The sequence below is a fragment of the Lagenorhynchus albirostris genome, chromosome 5 (genome assembly GCF_949774975.1).
Source record: "Lagenorhynchus albirostris chromosome 5, mLagAlb1.1, whole genome shotgun sequence".
NCBI classification, from domain to species: Eukaryota; Metazoa; Chordata; class Mammalia; order Artiodactyla; family Delphinidae; genus Lagenorhynchus; species Lagenorhynchus albirostris.
In genome coordinates, this window is record NC_083099.1 from 115,608,317 (window position 1) to 115,629,278 (window position 20,962).

Sequence of the window (20,962 nt, forward strand, 5' to 3'; positions counted from 1 at the left end):
TTATTTTTTCTGTTTATTATATTTATCCTTTCTCTTTTTGTGTTTGAGGAGGGAGGATTTTGAATATTTTATAGGTGGTACCATAAACCATGTGTACAATTATGGCTGAATGTTTCAATTTAAAAAATACATTGCATGACAATTTTCTGTTTCATAAAGTGTTTTTTAAAAATTGGATTTTCCTATGTAAACTGGTAGAGTTCTTTCTCCCTGAATATACATCCGTTCATAAATACTACTAATAGGCCAAAAGCTGGCATTTAAATATCATTACTATAAATAAACCATAAAATCTGATGCCTGACTTGAAGAGTCAGTGTTATGTAGTAACTGAAGAAGAATTATTTTTAAAGGAGAGGAACAATTTTGGATTTATGGTACCAATAATTTCTCTCTTTAAAGAACTCCACCAATTTAATTACGGGTTAAGGATAAAAGCCCGCTAATTGTGTCCTCAGGAAGGGTCAATGGTACCACCATTTTCCTGGTCACTTTGGCCAGAAACCTGGGCGTCACCTTTGACCTCTCTCATGTCCTGTCAGTCACCAAGTTGTATGTCTTCTTCATAATGACTCATTTCTGTACAATCAGTCTAGTCCAGGCCATAGTCATCTTATGCCTCAATTACTATAATAACTTTTAACATGAATTAAAATTAGAGGCAAATTTCCTGATATATACTAAAAATCCCAGCAGATATGATGAAACTTTGCAAATTGTGTATTTTTTTACTGATCTTTTCTTCATCCTCTTCCAGTTGATCTGCAGAAGAACATAATGACTCTGCTTTGTGCATGAACCAAGGTTAAAACTCCTTGACGTAACATTTAAAACAATGGGTTAGCCGCTTTTATCCTGCCCAACCAATAATTTTTCTTCTCTATTACTTCCATAGCTAATTTTCTACTGGGTTCATTCCCTGCACCTTCCCTTTTCACTGTTTGGGACCCCATTTTGTACATCCATAATGTATGTTTATTCTCCTCTTTTAATTCTTCCCAAGCCATTTCTTATAATTAAAAAAAATTAAAAGTATCCCGAGTGAAATCTTCTTGGCAAAGCTCAGCAGATCACATTCTTTTTTTTTTTTTTTTTTTGCTTAAATGCAAATCTATACCATGCAGATTACAACTCAAATCTGTATTTCCTTACATATGGTTTTCTTGCTCTTTTATGCATTTAAGTTATATTCTCAATTACTGGGCCTTGTGAGTACCTCAAGGGCAGTGTCCCTAAACATTGCCACTGTCAAGTACCTCATTTGTTATTTTCCTTAAGAACTACATATTTTGAAAGCTTTGTCTAACCAACTATATGCACTAAGCCCATGATTGCTATATTTTTGCACTAGATAATCAGAATTACTGTTCTGCTGTTGATATCATTCTAGTTTTGGGAAAAGACTCAAGATGCTTTATCTACTGAACTTGCAGAAATACTAAAACTAGCCCACAGACACTCATGTTTTACCTTTTAGAACTCCTAAGCCTTTGCTGCTACTGCAGTGGATAGGGTCACTTCCTATCTTCATTGCAATCTCATCGACTAGCAAAATTTCAGGTGTTCAGTAAAGGCTTAATGCTCTGTATAGCCTAGTGACTCTTAGTGGGAGCTAGGAGGAAGAGAGCGGCCCTAAAACCTCAGAGAGCAAAGGTGGCTATGGTTAAAGAAATGTATGTTTTTCAAATATAGTTTTTTTTTTTTTTTTTTTTTTTTTGCGGTACACGGGACTCTCACTGTTGTGGCCTCTCCCGTTGCGGAGCACAGGCTCCGGACGCGCAGGCTCAGCGGCCATGGCTCACGGGCCCAGCCGCTCCGTGGCATGTGGGATCTTCCCGGACCGGGGCACGAACCCGTATCCCCTGCATCGGCAGGCGGACTCTCAACCACTGCGCCACCAGGGAAGTCCCCAAGCATAGTTTTTAAAAAGCTAAGATGCACTTGCTATTTTAAAACAAATGGCTTCTATTTTCCTTACACTGATGAATTCACTCTTGAGGGCTAGAAGGGTGGCTGTTGGGTGAACAAGAGGGAAAAATAATTTAATTGTCCTCCCAAATGCTTCTCTATTACTGAGTTCCTGCATGCCATGCCCTTACAGCAGTAGACTCTGCAAAAGAGAGCAAAATATTTGAATTGAATTACTTTAGCTAATGAAGCTTAGCAGATAGATCAAGTGGTATGGTCAGATAGTGAGCTACAAGGAGGATTGAAGATATAATAAGACCAAAAAGAAAAAGAAAAAAAAAAGGAATAGCAATCAGACAAAAGTAACCAACCATTTGTGAAGTTAACAGTCTAATAATCGGAGTGATGACTTTGATAAGAAGATTGAAATTAAAAAAAAATAGATGACAAAAAAGATACCACATCAGCCCCAAAGAGAGCTCTCCATAATGTCCTAACTCAGAAGCAGCATGCAGAAGACCTGGGTGGATACCAAAGCCAGCCTGCTCAGTTATCTGGCTCCCTGTGTTAGTAGCTTCTGCAGGTGGCCCCAGGCAGACAGCCCAAGGATTAGGGCTATGAGAAGGCCCTGACTGACAAAGGTAATGAGGTTTCTTTTTGAGGACCTATTGACATATTTATGCCACATATAATTTCATCTTTATACCAGCTGAATAAGGTAGATGGTATTTTGTTTATTTTCTGTTTTAGAAAGCAGGTGCGCAGGGGTTTTTTTGGTAACAACTAAAATCCTACCTTTTCTTGGCAGGGGCAATAAAAACGTATGCCCTATTTTATCAGCTTCCAAAGTTCATACGTATGACTCCAGCCGACCTCCATCTGGTCTTAAGAAGCAGTAAATTAGACATAAAACTCCCCTTCAAACACATAAACCCAAAGTTTAAGTAAAGAATTTCTAAATAATTAAGATAAGCTTCTATTCTTTCTTAGGTAATATTTGCAGTATGACATACTGATAAAAGTCTTCTGTGGAAATAGTTGTGGAAGGTTTTTTCAATAATTTTTCATCCCTTCAAGAAATATTCATTCAACTAGAAACTCTATGGATTTAGTGAAAAAAAATATTCTTTGACTTCATGGTACTTTACAGTTAAAGAGAAAAGAAAGTAATTAAAAAATAAAAGCATAAAGAAACATAGCTGTGAGCTTTAAAAACATCATATGATACGAAAGAGTAGGATGTGATTATGTAGTGGGAACAAAAAATTCCACGGTGAAGATGTTCTCTTTCATCTATTACGGTGACAGTAAGAAGCCAGTGAAAAGATTTTGCACAGGAAAGTAATATGATTCCATTTCTATTTTTAAAAGATTATTCTGGCTCTTGAGGAGAAAGGATCAAAGGGAGTAAGTAGCAGAATTAGGAACGGAGGGGAGGAAGCAATTGCAGTGGTCCAGGAAAAAATAACAGGATTATTTCCTGTAAGGTTCTAGATGTTTACCCATACAGATTTATTTCATACTCAGGACAATCCTCTGAAAGAGTTGCTGCTATTTCACAGTTATAGACAAGGAAACTGGGGCACAGAAAGGTGGACTTATACAAGGTCTTAAGCTGGTAAGTGACAGAGTCAGGATTTTAAAAGTCTCACTCTAGTTTTGGCTCTTAATCTTCTACAATATATTTATTTCTCAAGCAGAGGGAAAAAGTGGAAAATTTGGAAGAGAGAGGAAACAACCGATGAAGTCCATGGGACAGCAGGAGAAAAGAGGATCTATAATGAATGTGGAGGGATTGGATATTATTAGACAAAGGTCCTGTACTTTGTTGGACTTTGAAGTGTCTTAATGAACCTGAACTTACTTATTATATCTCATCAACTGTGACTCAGTAAATCTTCAGATAATGATAATGACGGCAATCCTTTCTTTTGAGAAAAAAATTTATGGATTATGAAAAGGCTTAAGATGCCCTAAATAAGTACTAGTGGTTTTTACTTTCCACATCCAAGTAGTATAATTCAGAAACTGAAACCCTCAATCCAGATGTCTTCCTCAGTACCCCTGGTAAGTGTTAAATTGCTTCTAATTTGACTAAGTACAAAAGAGATTATGTGGTGTTGCTGGCTACATCTCAGGTGTGGTTGAAGCCTGTATAAAGTGCTTTTGGATATGCTAACAACTCAAAAGTGTTAATTAAAGGCAATAATATGCTTGGCTCTTTGATATGGAGGGTTCATGCTAGGATGGAGTGAACACGGAAATGCACACACACAAAAGCTGTATTTTGAGAATTTACCTCATATCAGCAGAATTGGTTGGTTTCCAATGTGAAGTCATGTGATCTGTTTTACAAAAATGAAAATTCTTACGGGGAAGATGGGGAAGATGGATATGGAGGATGAAGGGAATTAGAAAGTAAAGAAAATCTTTATTTACTGATAAGAATTTTTCTGGCAATCTTTGCTAAAATCACTAACTCATTTCTTTATAAATGTATGTTTTTTTAGGTTAAAATGGTACCATGTAGTAATATATAAAGATATATAATGTACATGAAGTTTGTTAACTAAACTCTGATTATGGATGAAGCCTCTAAAATATAATCCATTCAGGAGAGAATTATGCCAATGTTTTGTTAGAAAGGATAGCAATAGACTGCTTTCCATCTCCCTGGGATGGGTAGAAAGCAATCATGTTTAATTCCTTCTCCTATACCAACCCTCCTCCTTTCTTCCAAGATTACTGCAGATTTACATGGTGTAATAGTCCCAGAAATGTAAAAGATACCAATTCCCTATTTACTGTTAATTACTCTTGAAGAATAATTATCAAAGAATTTTACAGAATTTTAAAGAGATGAAAAATATTACTCTAGTGTTCTATATAATATAACCCCAAAAATTAAAATTGGGAATTTTTATTCAAAAGTATATTCCCATAACTTCTTTTTGGGCACAAAATAGATTAGAATATGACCAGCATAATCTACCATTCCCTAAATTCCAAAGGAAAGGATGTGAGAATTCTTGATATTTTAAGTTCCTTCCACCCTTACATTCTGATGTCGTTATTTAAATGATAATGAAGAACAGAAATAGATAATAGAAAATAGTTGCAGTCACTAATGAATGGAAATTTTAAAAGTATCCATTCACAAAAATGAAAGTAATACTCAATCTTAAGAAATAAAATCAAAGAAAGAAGGAATATTTGGTAGATTCAAACCAGAAATACTAGAGAATTAGATCAGGCCTAGAGAACAGAAGATTTCCTAAGAAACTAAGAGCAAATTACTTGATCACATTTCTCTGAGAATCTTTCTGCCAGGACAACCCCCTCCTGCAATAAGGACCATTTGACCACAAGACAGCACCTCACTTGTTCCAGGGAATTGAACATTAAACAGTTCTTTTGAAACGTCCCAAAATTGCTTGCTTGCCCCCTTTGCAGCCAACCAAAGACTGTTAAATGTACCTGAAGATTCATTAGAAACTCTCTCCCTGCTTCCGAACTTTCTATCTTAATAGAACACTTGCCAATCAGAGACTCTCTAGGTAGTTCCCCCCTTTTACTTTATAAAACCAACTCTCCTTTCTAACACCTTTTACAGATAAAAGGTAGTATCTTGCTTGAGATCACATGAACTATTTTAAAATTTAATTTAGGGCTTTGATCTCTAATCCCTCCTAAATATTTTAACTTACACACCCACCTAGATGTTTTATCTCAGTTATTAATTCTGACCAAATCAAATAGAACTAATGTTATATAATTGACTATTCTAGATACTAATGTGGACCAAGATAAAAAGCAGTGAAAAAAAGAATATGTCTTGCTCCCAGGATAATCCCTAGACCCAAGGTGAACATCCTGCTGATGCTACAACTATGTGAAAAGGATTTCATTCCATAAGTTGGCAGATGAACACTAAAACCCAAAGGCAGAATTAAATTAATAGTTTAACATGAAAAAGTCAAAGTCGGTACATGTTAATGATTTTTCAAACCTGACAGTGTGTGTGTCTACGCATCTGTGCACACACAAGCACACCTAGAGGGGTGGGATAGGGAGGGTGGGAGGGAGATGCAAGAGGGAAGAGATATGGGGATATATGTCTATGTATAGCTGATCCACTTTGTTATACAGCAGAAACTAACACACCATTGTAAAGCAATTATACTCCAATAAAGATGTTAAAAAAAAAGAAGAGAGAGAGATGGAGGAAGGAGGGAATGGAGGGAGGGAGCTATTGGAGTTCCTTAAAAGGGGAAGGAGATCAGAAAAACTTGGGTAGGTGAAATGAAGGGAGAGGATCTCACTGAGGAGGAAAGTGTACCTAGAGAAAAGAGGAAATGATCTTGCAAACAAACAATTTAGGAAATTTTAATTTTGCTCTAAGTTTGGTTGTGTCTCTTTTTGGCACCCTGGACTATCGCTTTGGTCTGGTCACTCTATCCTGTCCTGCTGGCTGTCATTACAGGCCTCCTTTCAAGACATCCTCCCTCCTGTAGCCAGTGTGTTCTCTCTAAAGCTCAAACCTGACCATGCATCCTCCCTGGTTAAAGCTTCTTTTAATGGTCCCCAATTATTCTGAGGATAAATCTACTTCCAGCCTAGCATCTCACCAGTGCCCTCTTCCTCTCCCCAAACTCTACCTTGCTGCCTCTTGTTCCTGGGTCTCTGCACCTGCAGCTTTCTCTGCTTGGAATAACGGCTGCCCCCGTTTGCCATTTCCTCTCCTGATCCCTAGTATTCTCGAGCTTACTGCTTAGAAATCTCTTTCCAGAAAGCATCTGACACCCATTTCCCTCCAAGTACCCTAGGTGTTCCAGCAGCACCGTTCAGCTCCAAGTTTTATATGGCACCCAATTGTATTTGCTTGTTTCCTTGTCTGTTAGATGCCCTAGATTGTGAGCCATGTGATAACACAGTCTGGTGTCCATCTTATTTCTCATTATATAACTAGTATCTAGCAGAGTCCGTAATATACAGTAACGAGTCACTAAATATTAAACTAACAAATGAATACATTTGAAAGTGATTTAGGTGAACTGTAAAAATAAGAAAGAAATGATACATAAAGTATAAAGGGTTTCAAATCTTTCTTTTTTAAATAAGACTTAAAAATAAACTCACAACCTCAACTGGCTTTTGAAAGCTTTTAAGAGCTCAGTAAAGTATAGCCTTCCTGATTTGTGATTATACCAATAGTACACTGATGATATGTGGTCTGCTGACAAAATAAAAGGCTTTGCACAGCTAGAAAATTAGATTAAAACAGAAAAACTAATTGGATTTAAAGATTATATGGGGTCACAGTCTCAAGATTCTTGCATTTGAGAATTGCCAGTAGTGAGTATTATATCATCCATAAATCAGTTCTCCATGTAAAGAAGTACATGAATGATGTGAGCCAGGCTGATACTTTTGCAGCTCAAATCTTCTAGGAAGAGTTCCTATCAGTACATGAAGTGCTAATGCATGCTGTGGCATATTATTTACATGTTAGCTTTACATTTACTTAGTAATTCAAAAGGGAATTAACATGGAGCATGCTGTTTGTCATGACAGGTACTTTTCAAATATAATAATTCTTCCACTCAAACATAATCCACACATGGATTAAGAAGGACTGTATAGTTAACACACATATGACATATTCTTAAGTGGTAGAATTCTAGTTAGATGCCCCTAAATGTTTATGTAAACTCCATTTTATCCTGAAATTCTTATCGTTTATACATTTATTTTAATGCATTATAAATTCTTCCACATCTTACATTAAGAATTTGAAAACATCTTTAAAAAAAACTCAAAAAACTGTAGCATATTCTAGGTGAAAAGAGAAGTGTCCTTTAAAATCCTTCCATGAACACACACACACACACACACACACACACACACACCCCAAATCTAAAACCTCAACTAAATTAAATTTTCTCAGAAATTTTACTGAGGACTTTATTGTGGAGACTGTTATATGATTGACATTTTCTGGGTTAAAATATGAATTTTAAGATCACTTCCTTTAGCACACTACCATTTGGGTTGAACAAGTGAATTACAGACCATAAAAGAAATATTTCTTTAACCTTTCAAAACAAAGATAAAAAGTGAACTGTCTGCTTCTCTATAGAGAACAATTTATGTTTGTTGGTCCAAGTTGGTGGGGGAGATTTCTCTTAAACTTCTTGTCTATTATACTTTTTACCTCTAAAAAAACAAAGATATCTGCCTGTGACAAGTAAAATATCATTTTATAATTTCCTGCTGTCCAATCTGAACACTTAAAAATAATATAATTACCACGGTTATTACAGGGCATCATGAAAGTACATGGTCAATTGTTTTAATATCACACTGGAACTTACATTATTCTGAGTGCTGAAAAATAAAGCATTCTTTACTAACTGGAAATATTTTTAAGTAAGATAAAAATTATTTTCTAGAACAGAGCAAAATCGGGATTTACCTCTAAGAAATTTCCATGTTTAAATGACCTTCTGTATTGCACTGCACATTAAAAATGTACAGAAATGAGAAAAATGGAAATTATTAAAGTAGAGCAGTATAAATTGTTGAATTTTTCAGGTTTTTATGAAATATCAGGAATAGGGCTAATATCTGCAAGATAAGTATTCTTTTTTTCTTCATTTTCACTGAGAAAGAGATGGAAAGATATTTTTCTACACCCTTAACAAGTTTATAGAATAATAAGGCCAATTTTTTTTTTTTTTTTTTTTCGGTATGTGGGCCTCTCACTGTTGTGGCCTCTCCTTTCGCGGAACACAGGCTCCGGACGCGCAGGCTCAGCGGCCATGGCTCACGGGCCCAGCCGCTCCGCGGCATGTGGGATCTTCCTGGACCGGGGCACGAACCCGTGTCCCCTGCATCAGCAGGCGGACTCTCAACCACTGCGCCACCAGGGAAGCCCAAGGCCAAATTTTAAAAGGTTAGTTAGAAGAACTTCCCAGAGGAAGTTCAGCTTTTAAATGGTTTTTTCAATTCCTTGCTCCTCAACGTATGGTCCTTGGACCAGCAGCACTGGCAGCACCTGGGAGCTCATGGGAAATGTAGAATCTCTTGGTTTCAGTCTAAACATACTAAATTCAAATCTGCATGGTAACGAGATTCCCTGGAGATCTATATATACATTGAAGTTTGAGAAGACATATTCTATTACACAGGTGTATATAATTCATTTCCCCTTGAAGCCCAAGGAGACTTAGCACAGCTCATATTCATAATGTTTTTCTGTGATAGGAAAGAGGTATGTTTTAATTTTACAGACAAAAAATAGTGTGCATAAGGGATGTGATTTACCACATATTACACTGTCAGTAATTATAAAGTTGTTGATGAGCAATCAATACTAAAATGATTTCTTTATATTATTCTATAACTTGAAGCTATAAAGGGAATGCTGTTTTAGGTAATAAAAACAGACTTGCTAACATCATTGAATTTTTATGCAATTAGATTTACAAAGCTCTAATTAGAAGTTGTAGGCTATATAAAGAGAACAATCTCCAGAATGAGTTTACTTCCTATGTTCTTTTTAGAGCTTTGTAAATCTATGTAACTGCATAATAAAAGAACCTCAGTACTTTTTTACTCTCTATGTTTTACTGGTGATTAATTCCCTGATTTTATTATACCACTCATCCCCTCAATTTGAATAATTTTGTTATTTTAATAAGTTTAATTGACTCATTTCATTGCTTTTCATACCTCAATCTAATAAACAAATACTTATTATTCTATACGTGGTAAGGCAAAGCACAATGTGGGGAATGGTGTGTATTAAATGATGAATAAGATAAAATCTCTGCTCTCAAACACACTCCAGTTCATCAGGGGAGTTAAGACATATACACAAATAACCATGATTAATTTCAATGACACAGAAAATGCTATGGGAACACAGAGTGCAGTCACTTCTGATTTGTGGAATTAGTTAAGACTTCCTGAAGGAGAAAGCATTTAAAACTAGGCCAAGGAGGATGGCTGGAATAATAACAAGAAGAAAAAGCTTTTAAAGGGCATTTTGTGTGTGAAGAGAGCATGAGTATCTCCATGTGGTGGTTTATTACAAAAAGTGCTCAGGAATTAAGTAATCAAATAAATTTTAAAGCACTTACTTAGCTACCTGTATTAAAGTATACAAAGTTAAAAATATGCTTGTAAAAATATATATGATGAGCTCCTGTAGCAGATTGTTTTTTTAAACAAATTAATGAAGATGATTAAAGATAGTTCATAGGAAAATAAAATAGGCTGCCTAACATAAAGTTAGTGGGAAAAAAAAAATCTCAGGAATAATGTAGCAAAATTAGATACAAAGTTGGTTAACATCCTGCCAGGCAATAAATATGTAACCTTTGGGGTTATCTTATCCAGTGGACAGAAATTATGTTACTTATCCATCTTCTAAAAGTTAACATCTAACTTTACAGTCTAGCTCTAATCAATAGTAAATCAAACAAACTTACAATTCCCTAGGACTCCAGCTGACTCTTAGGTGGAGTATTTGACAATGCTCAGACAGAATTTCAAAAGGGCACATCTAGATAATTTTTAAATTGATTTGTCAACACTACCCAGTTAAATAGCTTTATCACACCCAGTTTGTAGAGAAAACTGAGTCTTAGAGATATTAGGCTAATTGCCCAAATTACATGGTTGGTGCAGGAAACAAAACAAAACAAACACCTGAGATCTTAATCCAGATTTATTTGATTTCAAAGCCATAACCTTTGAACCACATAAAAAGAATAAAGAGTTTATATTTATCCTGTCCCAGTCAATATTTAAGTGCTAAACTAATTAAATTAATTCAATACTTGAACAAAACAAATAACCCCCCCCCAAGGAAAAAGAAAGAAAAAAGAAAAACACGAGACTGTTGAATGGATTCCTACTATACTAATGAAGAGACTAAGATCCAAAGTAGCAAGAGGAAGAAGGGAGGGTGAGGCAGTAAGTGCTGTAAGACCTGGGAAAGTAGCTAAGGATTCAGACTTCTAAGACTGTACAGTGTTGTTCAAAGAATAACATACTTCACTGTGTCCTGAGGGTAGGACAGACAAAAGCTACAGAATCAGGTGGTGTGGAGGGAGATGCTGCTTGCAATTTTTCCTGAAGGAGCTTGAATTTGCTTCCTGTGGTTCTTAACCATTTGGGGATCATATATTAATCTGTGACTAAGAAAGTTATGGTAGTTCTCCTCCTAAAATGTGCATATCTGTACTTATGCACAAAATTTTGCAATCCACTTTAGAGTTTTACTCCTTTTTTGAAGACACTAAGCATTTACTTTTTCATGAGGATACCAATAGGTAGTCAGGGAGGACTCCTATAAACTTTTAAGACAAATATATGATATTGCTTATATGTGGAATCTAAAAAAATGAAGAAGAAATAATACAAATGAACTTATATACAAAACAGAAATAGACTCACAGGCATAGAAAACAAACTTATGGTTACCAATGGGGAAAAGGGGGTGGGGGGAGGGATAAATTGGGAGTTTGAGATTGACATATACACACTGCTATTTATAAAATAGGTAGTCAACAAGCACCTACTGTATAGCACAGGGAACTATACTCAATATTTTGTCATAACCTATAAAGGAAAAGAATCTGAAAAAGAATAGATATATGTACGTATAACTGAATCACTTAGTTGTACACCTGAAACTAACACAACACTGTAAATCAACTATACTGCAAGAAAAAAAAAAAGACATCAGATTAACCTCTTTGGCTATTATTTAAGCACATTATTTAAGTAAATGGGGTTTTGACCAAAATGTGGAGGATGGAAAATAATGCAATTCTTACCTTTCTCCAGATAACACCAGGACCAAACCCTCTAATTCACACTGATCCAATTCCAGCCTCATGATTTCATAAAAATCCACCTTTCCCAGTCAGGGGTAAAGAGAGTAAAGAGATGTGAGCATGATAGAGGAGTTAAAGGCATAGACTCTGAAATCAGGTGCCCTGATTTAAATATCAGCTTCCCTAATTGCTAGTTGTGAGTTCTTTTCTTTAACTTCTTTATGTTTTAATATCCTTACCTGTGAAATGAGGATAATGATAGTACTTACCTATTATGAGGTTTCAATAAGTTTGTATTCGTATTTATAAAGTGTTTAGCACAGAGGAAGTACTATATTAGCATTTGCTAAATAAGTAAGTGGACACATATCCCAAATCCTTCTCTTTTCTTTTGACTGAAACATATAGAAAACATATTTATCAAATACCCATAGTCTGCAGTACCACTTCTTAAGGTCTGTAACATTTCTATGACTCTATTTTGGAGGCTATAACTCCATCTCTGGGATTTTAAAATTCTTTAGAATATATAAATGAGGCTCACTGATGATTTGAAAAAGACCAGCCTTCTGAAATCTGAAAAAAAAAAAAAAAAGATTTTTTTCTCTATTCCCAAAATAGAGATATCAGTTATAAATTACTTTTTCTCTCTATAGGTTAATATAATTTCACTTAAAGTTTCCTGGTACTTCCTGACTAATTAATTATGTACTGTTAAATATGAGTTCATTAGAGAAATATGTAACTAATGTATATCCTTAACTGCTAAGCTTTATCTTCTTGTACTTTGTCTTTTGAATTATTGAATTAATGAACTACCATTATCTTAATTGGGGCTTCACACCTAGACGATTTTATATCACGGAATTACCATTTTGTTTCTTGGAATCTTGGTACAAAAATCTCCAAGTCTCATAGATACTCTTGGTTTTTTATTGAAAAGATGTTTTATGACTTTTCATATTTTAGTGACTGTGATTTAATCACAATAAAGAACATTCTATATATTATTTTAAGTAAGAAACAATCTGAAATTCACACATTGCCCCAATAATAGGAAATCTTTTCACTCACTATGTTAATTCTGATAAGGAAAACTTTGTCTCATAACATCTAACTTAACCAAAAACATAGAAGTTTGCCTTTGAGAATATTTTCTTTTGTGAATTTAATGCTGTGTTAGTATTTCTGGGTTTCTTTTTCATAATTCTGGGTAATATTTAACATTTATTTAACTTAGGAGCTGTAAGTCTTCAGACATTTTAAAGGTGAAAAGACCTTACATAATTTTACATCATTTATGCAAACGTGATATATTGCTCACCTTCTGGAGTTATGAAGCACATATTTTAAGCCTTCTTTAATTACCTTTTGTAAACTTTAGGATGTTTATTATTATATTCCTTATGAGGCATATTTGTCACACATGGATTAAGAAAATAAAATATTTATAGGTAAAGCTGGGACATAAATTTTTGAAATGCATCCATATATTCTACTACACATGGATTTTTATTATTTGAGGATCAGTGCTTAAAAATCATACAGATGGCTTTAAACAGGCAGTGAGGGAAATTCACTTTTTGAGTGAAGATACTATTCTTTCTCAGATTACAAATATATATTCAGCAAGTCGTGTGTATCTAAACCTCGTTACCTTCCTTAGTAAATTTCAATGAGCATGTTCAAATTTGAACAGTAGAGGGAGCTCTAAAAAAGCTTAGTAAACAGAAAAGTTGAGGTGAAAAGCTGTAGCTAATATAAGATTCTAAGTAAAAATTATTTAAAATGCTTGTCATAAGTCAACAAATCAATTTCACGTTCAAAATCATGTGCTTTTAAAAAACCTTTAGATAGTTAATATGCTTTCCTCATTTTTTAGTATCTTTAATAATTGTTTTATTTTAAAGGGCTCTAGACAGGACCTTCAAGATGGCAGAGGAGTAAGACGTGGAGATCACTTTCCTCCCCACAAATACGTCAGAAATACACCTACATGTGGAACCACTCCTACAGAACACCTACTGAACGCTGGCAGAAGAACTCAGACCTCCCAAAAGGCAAGAAACTCCCCACCTACCTGGGTAGGGCAAAAGAAAAAGACGAATAGGGACGGGACCTGCACCAGTGGGAGGGAGCTGTGAAAGAGGAAAGGTTTCCACACACTAGAAAGGCCCTTCGCGGGCTGAGACTGCGGGTGGCAGAGGGGGGTAGCTTCACAGCCGCGGAGGAGAGCGCAGCAACAGGGGTGCGGAGGGCAAAGCAGAGAGATTCCCGCATGGAGGATCGGTGCCGACTGGCACTCACCAGCCCGAGAGGCTTGTCTGCTCACCCGCCGGGGCGGGCGGGGCTGGGAGTTGAGGCTCGGGCTTTGGTCGGAGCGCAGGGAGAGGACTGGAGTTGGCTGCATGAACACAGCCTGAAGGGACTAGTGCACCACGGCTAGCCGGGAGGGAGTCCGGGAAAAAGTCTGGAGCTGCCGAAGAGGCAAGAGACCATTATTTCGGGGTGCAAGAGGAGAGGGGATTCAGAGCACCACCTAAAGGAGCTCCAGAGACGGGCGCGAGCCGAGGCTATCAGCGCGGACCCCAGAGACGGGCATGAGATGCTAAGGCTGCTGCTGCCGCCACCAGGAAGCCTGTGTGCGAGCACCGGTCACTATCCACACCCCCCCTTCCGGGGAGCCTGTGCAGCCCGCCACTGCCAGGGTCCCAGGAGCCAGGGACCACTTCCCTGGGAGAACACGGCGCACCTCAGGCTGGTGCAACGTCCCGGTGACCTCTGCCGCCGCAGGCCCACCCCGCACTCCGTGCCCCTCCCTCCCGCCGGCCTGAGAGAGCCAGAGTCCCCGAAGCAGCTGCTCCTTTAACCCTGTCCTGTCTGGGCCGGAACAGACACCCTCAGGAGACCTACACGAAGAGGCGGGTCCAAATCCAAAGCTGAACCCCCGGAGCTGTGCGAACAAAGAAGAGAAAGGGAAATCTCTCCCAGCAGCCTCAGAAGCAGCGGATTAAAGCTCCACAATCAACTTGATGTACCCTGCATCTGTGGAATACATGAATAGACAATGAGTCATCCCAAATTGAGAAGGTGGACTTTGGGAGCAATGATATATATATATATATATATATATATATATATATATATATATATATATATATATATAAATATATAACGATATATATATATATTTTTTTCCTTTTTCTCTTTTTGTGAGTGTGTATGTGTATCCTTTGTATGACTTTGTCTGTAAAGCTTTGCTTTCACTGTTTGTCCTAGCGTTCTGTCTGTTTCTTTTCGCTTTTTGTTTTTTTAGTATAGTTTCTAGCACTTGTTATCATTGGTGGGTTTGGTTTTAGGTTTGGTTGCTCTCTTCTTTCTTTCTCTTTTTCATTACTTTTTAATTTTTTTATTTTAATAACTTTATTTCATTTTACTTAATTTTTTTCTTTCTTTTTTCTCCCTTTTCTTCTGAGCCTTGTGGATGACAGGGTCTTGGTGCTCTGGCCGGGTGTCAGGCCTGTGCCTCTGAGGTGGGAGAGCCAAGTTCAGAACATTGGTCCACCAGAGACCTCCTGGCCCCATGTAATATCAAATGGTGAAAGTTCTCCCAGCGATCTCCATCTCAATGCTAAGACCCAGCTCCACTCAATGACCGGCAAGCTACAGTGCTGGACACCCTATGCCAAACAACTAGCAAGACAGGAACACAACCCCACCCATTAGCAGAGAGTCTTCCTAAAATCATAATAAGTCACAGACACCACAAAACACACCCCCGGACACAGTCCTGCCCACAAGAAGTTCAAGATCCAGCCTCATCCACCAGAACACAGGCACTAGTCCCCTCCACCAGGAAGCCTACACAACCCACTGAACCAACTTTAGCCACTGGGGGCAGACACCAAAAACAAAGGGAACTACGAACCTGCAGCCTGCAAAAAGGAGACCCCAAACACAGTAAGTTAAGCAAAATGAGAAGACAGAGAAACACAGCAGATAAAGGAGCAAGGTAAATACCCACCAGAGCAAAAATATGAAGAGGAAATAGGCCGTCTACCTGAAAAAGAATTCACAGTGATGATAGTAAAGATGATCCAAAATCTTGGAAATAGAATGGAGAAAATACAAGAAGCGTTTGACAAGGACCTAGAAGAACTAAAGAGCAAACAAACAATGATGAACAACACAATAAATGAAATTAAAAATTCTCTAGAAGGAATCAGTAGCAGAATAACTGAGGCAGAAGAATGGATAAGTGACCTGGAAGATAAAATAGTGGAAATAACTACTGCAGACCAGAATAAAGAGAAAAGAATGAAAAGAAGTGAGAACAGTTTCAGAGACCTCTGGGACAACATTAAATGCACCAACATTCGAATTACAGGGGTTCAAGAAGAAGAAAAGAAAAAGAAAGGGACTGAGAAAATATTTGAAGAGATTATAGTTGAAAACTTCCCTAATACGGGAAAGGAAAGAGTCAATCAATTCCGGGAAGTGCAGAGAGTCCCATACAGAATAAATCCAAGGAGAAACATGCCAAGACACATATTAATCAAGCTATCAAAAATTAAATACAAAGAAAAAAATATTAAAAGCAGCAAGGGAATAACAACAAATAACATACAAGGTAATCCCCATAAGGTTAACAGCTGATCTTTCAGCAGAAACTCTGCAAGCCAGAAGGGAGTGGCAGGACATATTTAAAGTGATGAAAGGGAAAAACCTATAACCAAGAGTACTCTACCCAGCAAGGATCTCATTCAAATTTGATGAAGAAATAAAAATCCTTACAGACAAGCAAAAGCTAAGAGAATTCAGCACCACCAAACCAGCTTTACAACAAATGCTAAAGGAACTTCTCTAGGCAAGAAACACAAGAAAAGGAAAATACCTAATATAACAAACCCAAAACAATTAAGAAAATGGAAATAGGAACATACATATCAATAACTACCAATGGATTAAATGCTCTAAGCAAAAGACTCAGACTGGCTGAATGAATACAAAAACAAGACCCGTAAATATGCTGTCTACATGAGACCCACTTCAGACCTAGGGACACATACAGACTGAAAGTGAGGGGATGGAAAAAGATATTCCATGCAAATGGAAATCAAAAGAAAGCTGGAGTAACAAATCTCATATCAGACAAAACAGACTTTAAAATAAAGACTATTACAAGAGACAAAGAAGGACACTACATAATGATCAAGGGATCAACCAAGAAGAAGATATAACAATTGTAAATCTTTATGTATCCAACATAGGAGCACCTCAATATATAAGGCAAATGCTAACAGCCATAAAAGGGGAAATTGACAGTAACACAATCGTAGTAGGAGACTTTAACACCCCACTTTCACCAATGGACAGATCATCCAAAATGAAAATAAATAAGGAAACACAAGCTTTAAATGATACATTAAACAAGATGGACTTAATCGAAATTTATAGGACATTCCAACCAAAAACGACAGAATACACTTTCTTCTCAAGTACTCATGGAACATTTTCCAAGATAGATCATATCTTGGGTCACAAATCAAGCCTTGGTAAATTTAAGAAAATTGAAATCGTATCAAGTATCTTTTCCGATCACAGCACTATAGGACTAGACAGCGATTACAGGAAAAAATCTGTAAAAAATACAGACACATGGAGGCTAAACAGTACACCTCTTAATAACTAAGAGATCACTTAAGAAATCAAGGAGGAAATCAAAACATACCTAGAAACAAATGACAATGAAAACACGATGACCCAGAACCTATGTGATGCAGCAAAAGCAGTTCTAAGAAGGAAGTTTATAGCAATACAATCCTACCTCAAGAAACAAGAAACATCTCAAATAAACAACCTAACCTTACACCTAAAGCAATTAGAGAAAGAAGAACAAAAAAACCCCAAAGCTAGAAGAAGGTAAGAAATCATAAAGATCAGATCAGAAATAAATGAAAGAGAAATGAAGGAAACAATAGCAAAGATCAGTAAAACTAAAAGCTGGTTCTTTGAGAAGATAAACAAAATTGATAAACCACTAGCCAGACTCATCAAGAAAAAAGGGAGTAGAGTCAAATCAACAGAATTAGAAATGAAAAAGGAGAAGTAACAACTGACATGGCTGAAAGACAAAGGATCATGAGGGATTACTACAAGCAACTCTATGCCAATAAAACTAGCCAGACTCATCAAGAAAAAAAGGGAGTAGAGTCAAATCAACAGAATTAGAAATGAAAAAGGAGAAGTAACAACTGACATGGCTGAAAGACAAAGGATCATGAGGGATTACTACAAGCAACTCTATGCCAATAAAATGGACAATCTGGAAGAAATGGACAAATTCTTAGAAAAGCACAACTTTCTGAGACTGAACCAGGAAGAAATATAAAATATAAACAGACCAATCACAAGCACTGAAATTAAGACTGTGATTAAAATACTTCCAACAAACAAAAGCCCAGGACCAGATGACTTCACAGGCGAATTCTATCAAACATTTAGAGAAGAGCTAACACCTATCCTTCTCAAACTCTTCCAAAATATAGCAGAGGGATGAAAACTCCCAAACTCATTCTACGAGGCCACCATCACCCTGATGCCAAAACCAGCCAAAGATGTCACAAAGAAAGAAATCTACAAGCAAATATCACTGTTGAACATAGAGGCAAAAGTCCTCAACAAAATACTAGCAAACAGAATCCAACAGCACATTAAAAGGATCATACACAATGATCAAGCGGGGTTTATCCCAGGAATGCAAGGATTCTTCAATATACGCAAATCAATCACTGTGATACACCATACTACCAAACTGAAGGAGAAAAACCATATGATCATCTCAATAGATGCAGAAAAAGGTTTTGACAAAATTCAACACCTATTTATGATAAAAATCCCTCCAGAAAGTAGGCATAGAGGTACTTACCTCAACATAATAGAGGCCCTATATGACAAACCCAGAGTCAACATCATTCTCAATGGTGAAAAATTGAAACCATTTCCTTGAAGATCAGGAACAAGACAAGGTTGCCCACTCTCACCACTCTTATTCAACATAGTTTTGGAAGTTTTAGCCACAGCAATCCGAGAAGAAAAAGAAATAAAAGGAATACAAATTGGAAAAGAAGAAGTAAAACTATCACTGTTTGCAGATTACATGATATTATACATAGAGAATCCTAAAGATGCTACCAGAAAACTACTAGAGCTAATCAATGAATTTGGTAAAGTTGCAGGATAAAAAATTAATGCACAGAAATCTCTGGCATTCCTATACAATAATGATGAAAAATCTGAAAGGGAAATTAAGGAAACACTCCCATTTACCATTGCAACAAAAATAATAAAATACTTAGGAATAAACCTACCTAAGGAGAAAAAAGACCTATATGCAGAAAACTATAAGACACTGATGAAAGAAATTAAAGACGATACAAATAGATGGAGAGAGATACCATGTTCTTGGATTGGAAGAATCAACATTGTGAAAATGACTCTACTACCCAAAGCAATCTACAGATTCAATGCTATCCCTATCAAACTACCAATGGCATTTTTAACACAACTAGACCAAAAAAGTTCACAATTTGTATGGAAACAAAAAAGACCCCTAATAGCCAAAGCAATCTTGAGAAAGAAAAACAGAGCTGGAGGAATCAGGCTCCCAGACTTCACAGTATACTACAAAGCCACAGTAATCAACACAGTATGGTACTGGCAGAAAAACAGAAATATAGATCAATGGAACAGGACAGAGGCCAGAGATAAACCCACACACATATGGTCACCTTATTTTTGATAAACCCACACACATATGGTCACCTTATTTTTGATAAAGGAGGCAAGAATATACAATGGAGGAAAGACAGCCTTTTCAATAAGTGGTGCTGGGAAAACTAGATGGGTACATGTAAAAGAATGAAATTAGGACACTCCCTTAAACCATACACAAAAATAAACTCAAAATGGATTAAAGACCTAAATGTAAGGCCAGACACTATAAAACTCTTAGAGGAAACACAGGCAGAACACTCTATGACATAAATCACAGCAAGATCCTTTTAAACCCACCTCCTAGAGAAATGGAAATAAAACCAAAAATAAACAAATGCGACCTAATGAAACGTAAAAGCTTTTGCACAGTAAAGGAAAACATAAACAGGATGAAGAGACAACCTTCAGACTGGGAGAAAATATTTGCAAATGAAGCAACTGACAAAGGATTAATCTCCAAAATTTACAAGCAGCTCATGCAGATGAATATCAAGAAGACAAACAACCCAATCCAAAAATGGGCAGAAGACCTAAATAGACATTTCTCCAAAGAAGACATACAAATTTCCAACAAACACATGAAAGAACGCTCAACATCACTAATTACTAGAGAAATGCAAATCAAAACTACAATGAGGTATCTCCTCACAGCAGTCAGAATGGCCATCATCAAAAAATCTACAAACAATAAATGCTGGAGAGGGTGTGGAGAAAAGGGAACCTTCTTGCACTGTTGGTGGGAATGTAAATTGATACAGCCACTATGGAGAACAATATGGAGGTTCCTTAAAAAACTAAAAATATAACTATCATATGACCCAGCAATCTACTACTGGGCATATACCCTGAGAAAACCATAATTCAAAAAGAGTCATGTACCACAATGTTCATTGCAGCTCTATTTGCAATAGCCAGGACATGGAATCAACCTAAGTATCCATCAACAGATGAATGGATGAAGAAGATGTGGTACATATATACAATGGAATATTACTCAGCCATAAAAAGTAACTCAAAAAATTGAGTTACTTGTAGTAAGGTGGATGGACCTAGAGTCTGTCATACAGAGTGAAGTAAGTCAGAAAGAGAATAAACAAATACCGTATGGTAACACACATATATAGAATCTAAAAAGAAAAAAATAAATGGTCCTGAAGAACCTAGGGGCAAGATAGGAATAAAGACGCATATGTGGAGAACAGACTTGAGGACACAGGGAGGGGACGGGTAAGCTAGGATGAAGTCAGGGAGTAGCATGGACACATATACACTACCAAATATAAAATAGATAGCTAGTGGGAAGCAGCCGCATAGCACAGGGAGATCAGCTTGGTGCTTAGTGACCGACTGGAGGGGTGGGATAGGGAGGGGGCGGGAGGGAGATGCAAGAGGGCGGAAATATGGGGATATATGTATATGTATAGCTGATC

At 36.8% G+C, this 20,962-nt stretch overlaps 1 long non-coding RNA gene across 2 annotated transcripts; it reads left to right on the forward strand.

The window, feature by feature from the left end:
- Nucleotides 1-3,316: 3,316 nt before the first annotated feature.
- On the forward strand, nucleotides 3,317-14,849 carry LOC132521267 (uncharacterized). 2 transcript variants are annotated; one of them, XR_009540786.1, is made up of 3 exons: nucleotides 3,317-3,526; nucleotides 3,606-3,975; nucleotides 13,667-14,849. It is a non-coding gene; the product is annotated as an uncharacterized LOC132521267 (long non-coding RNA). The 2 variants fall into 2 exon arrangements; XR_009540787.1 differs by lacking the exon at nucleotides 13,667-14,849 and adding an exon at nucleotides 5,697-5,952.
- The last annotated feature ends 6,113 nt before the right edge of the window (nucleotides 14,850-20,962 follow it).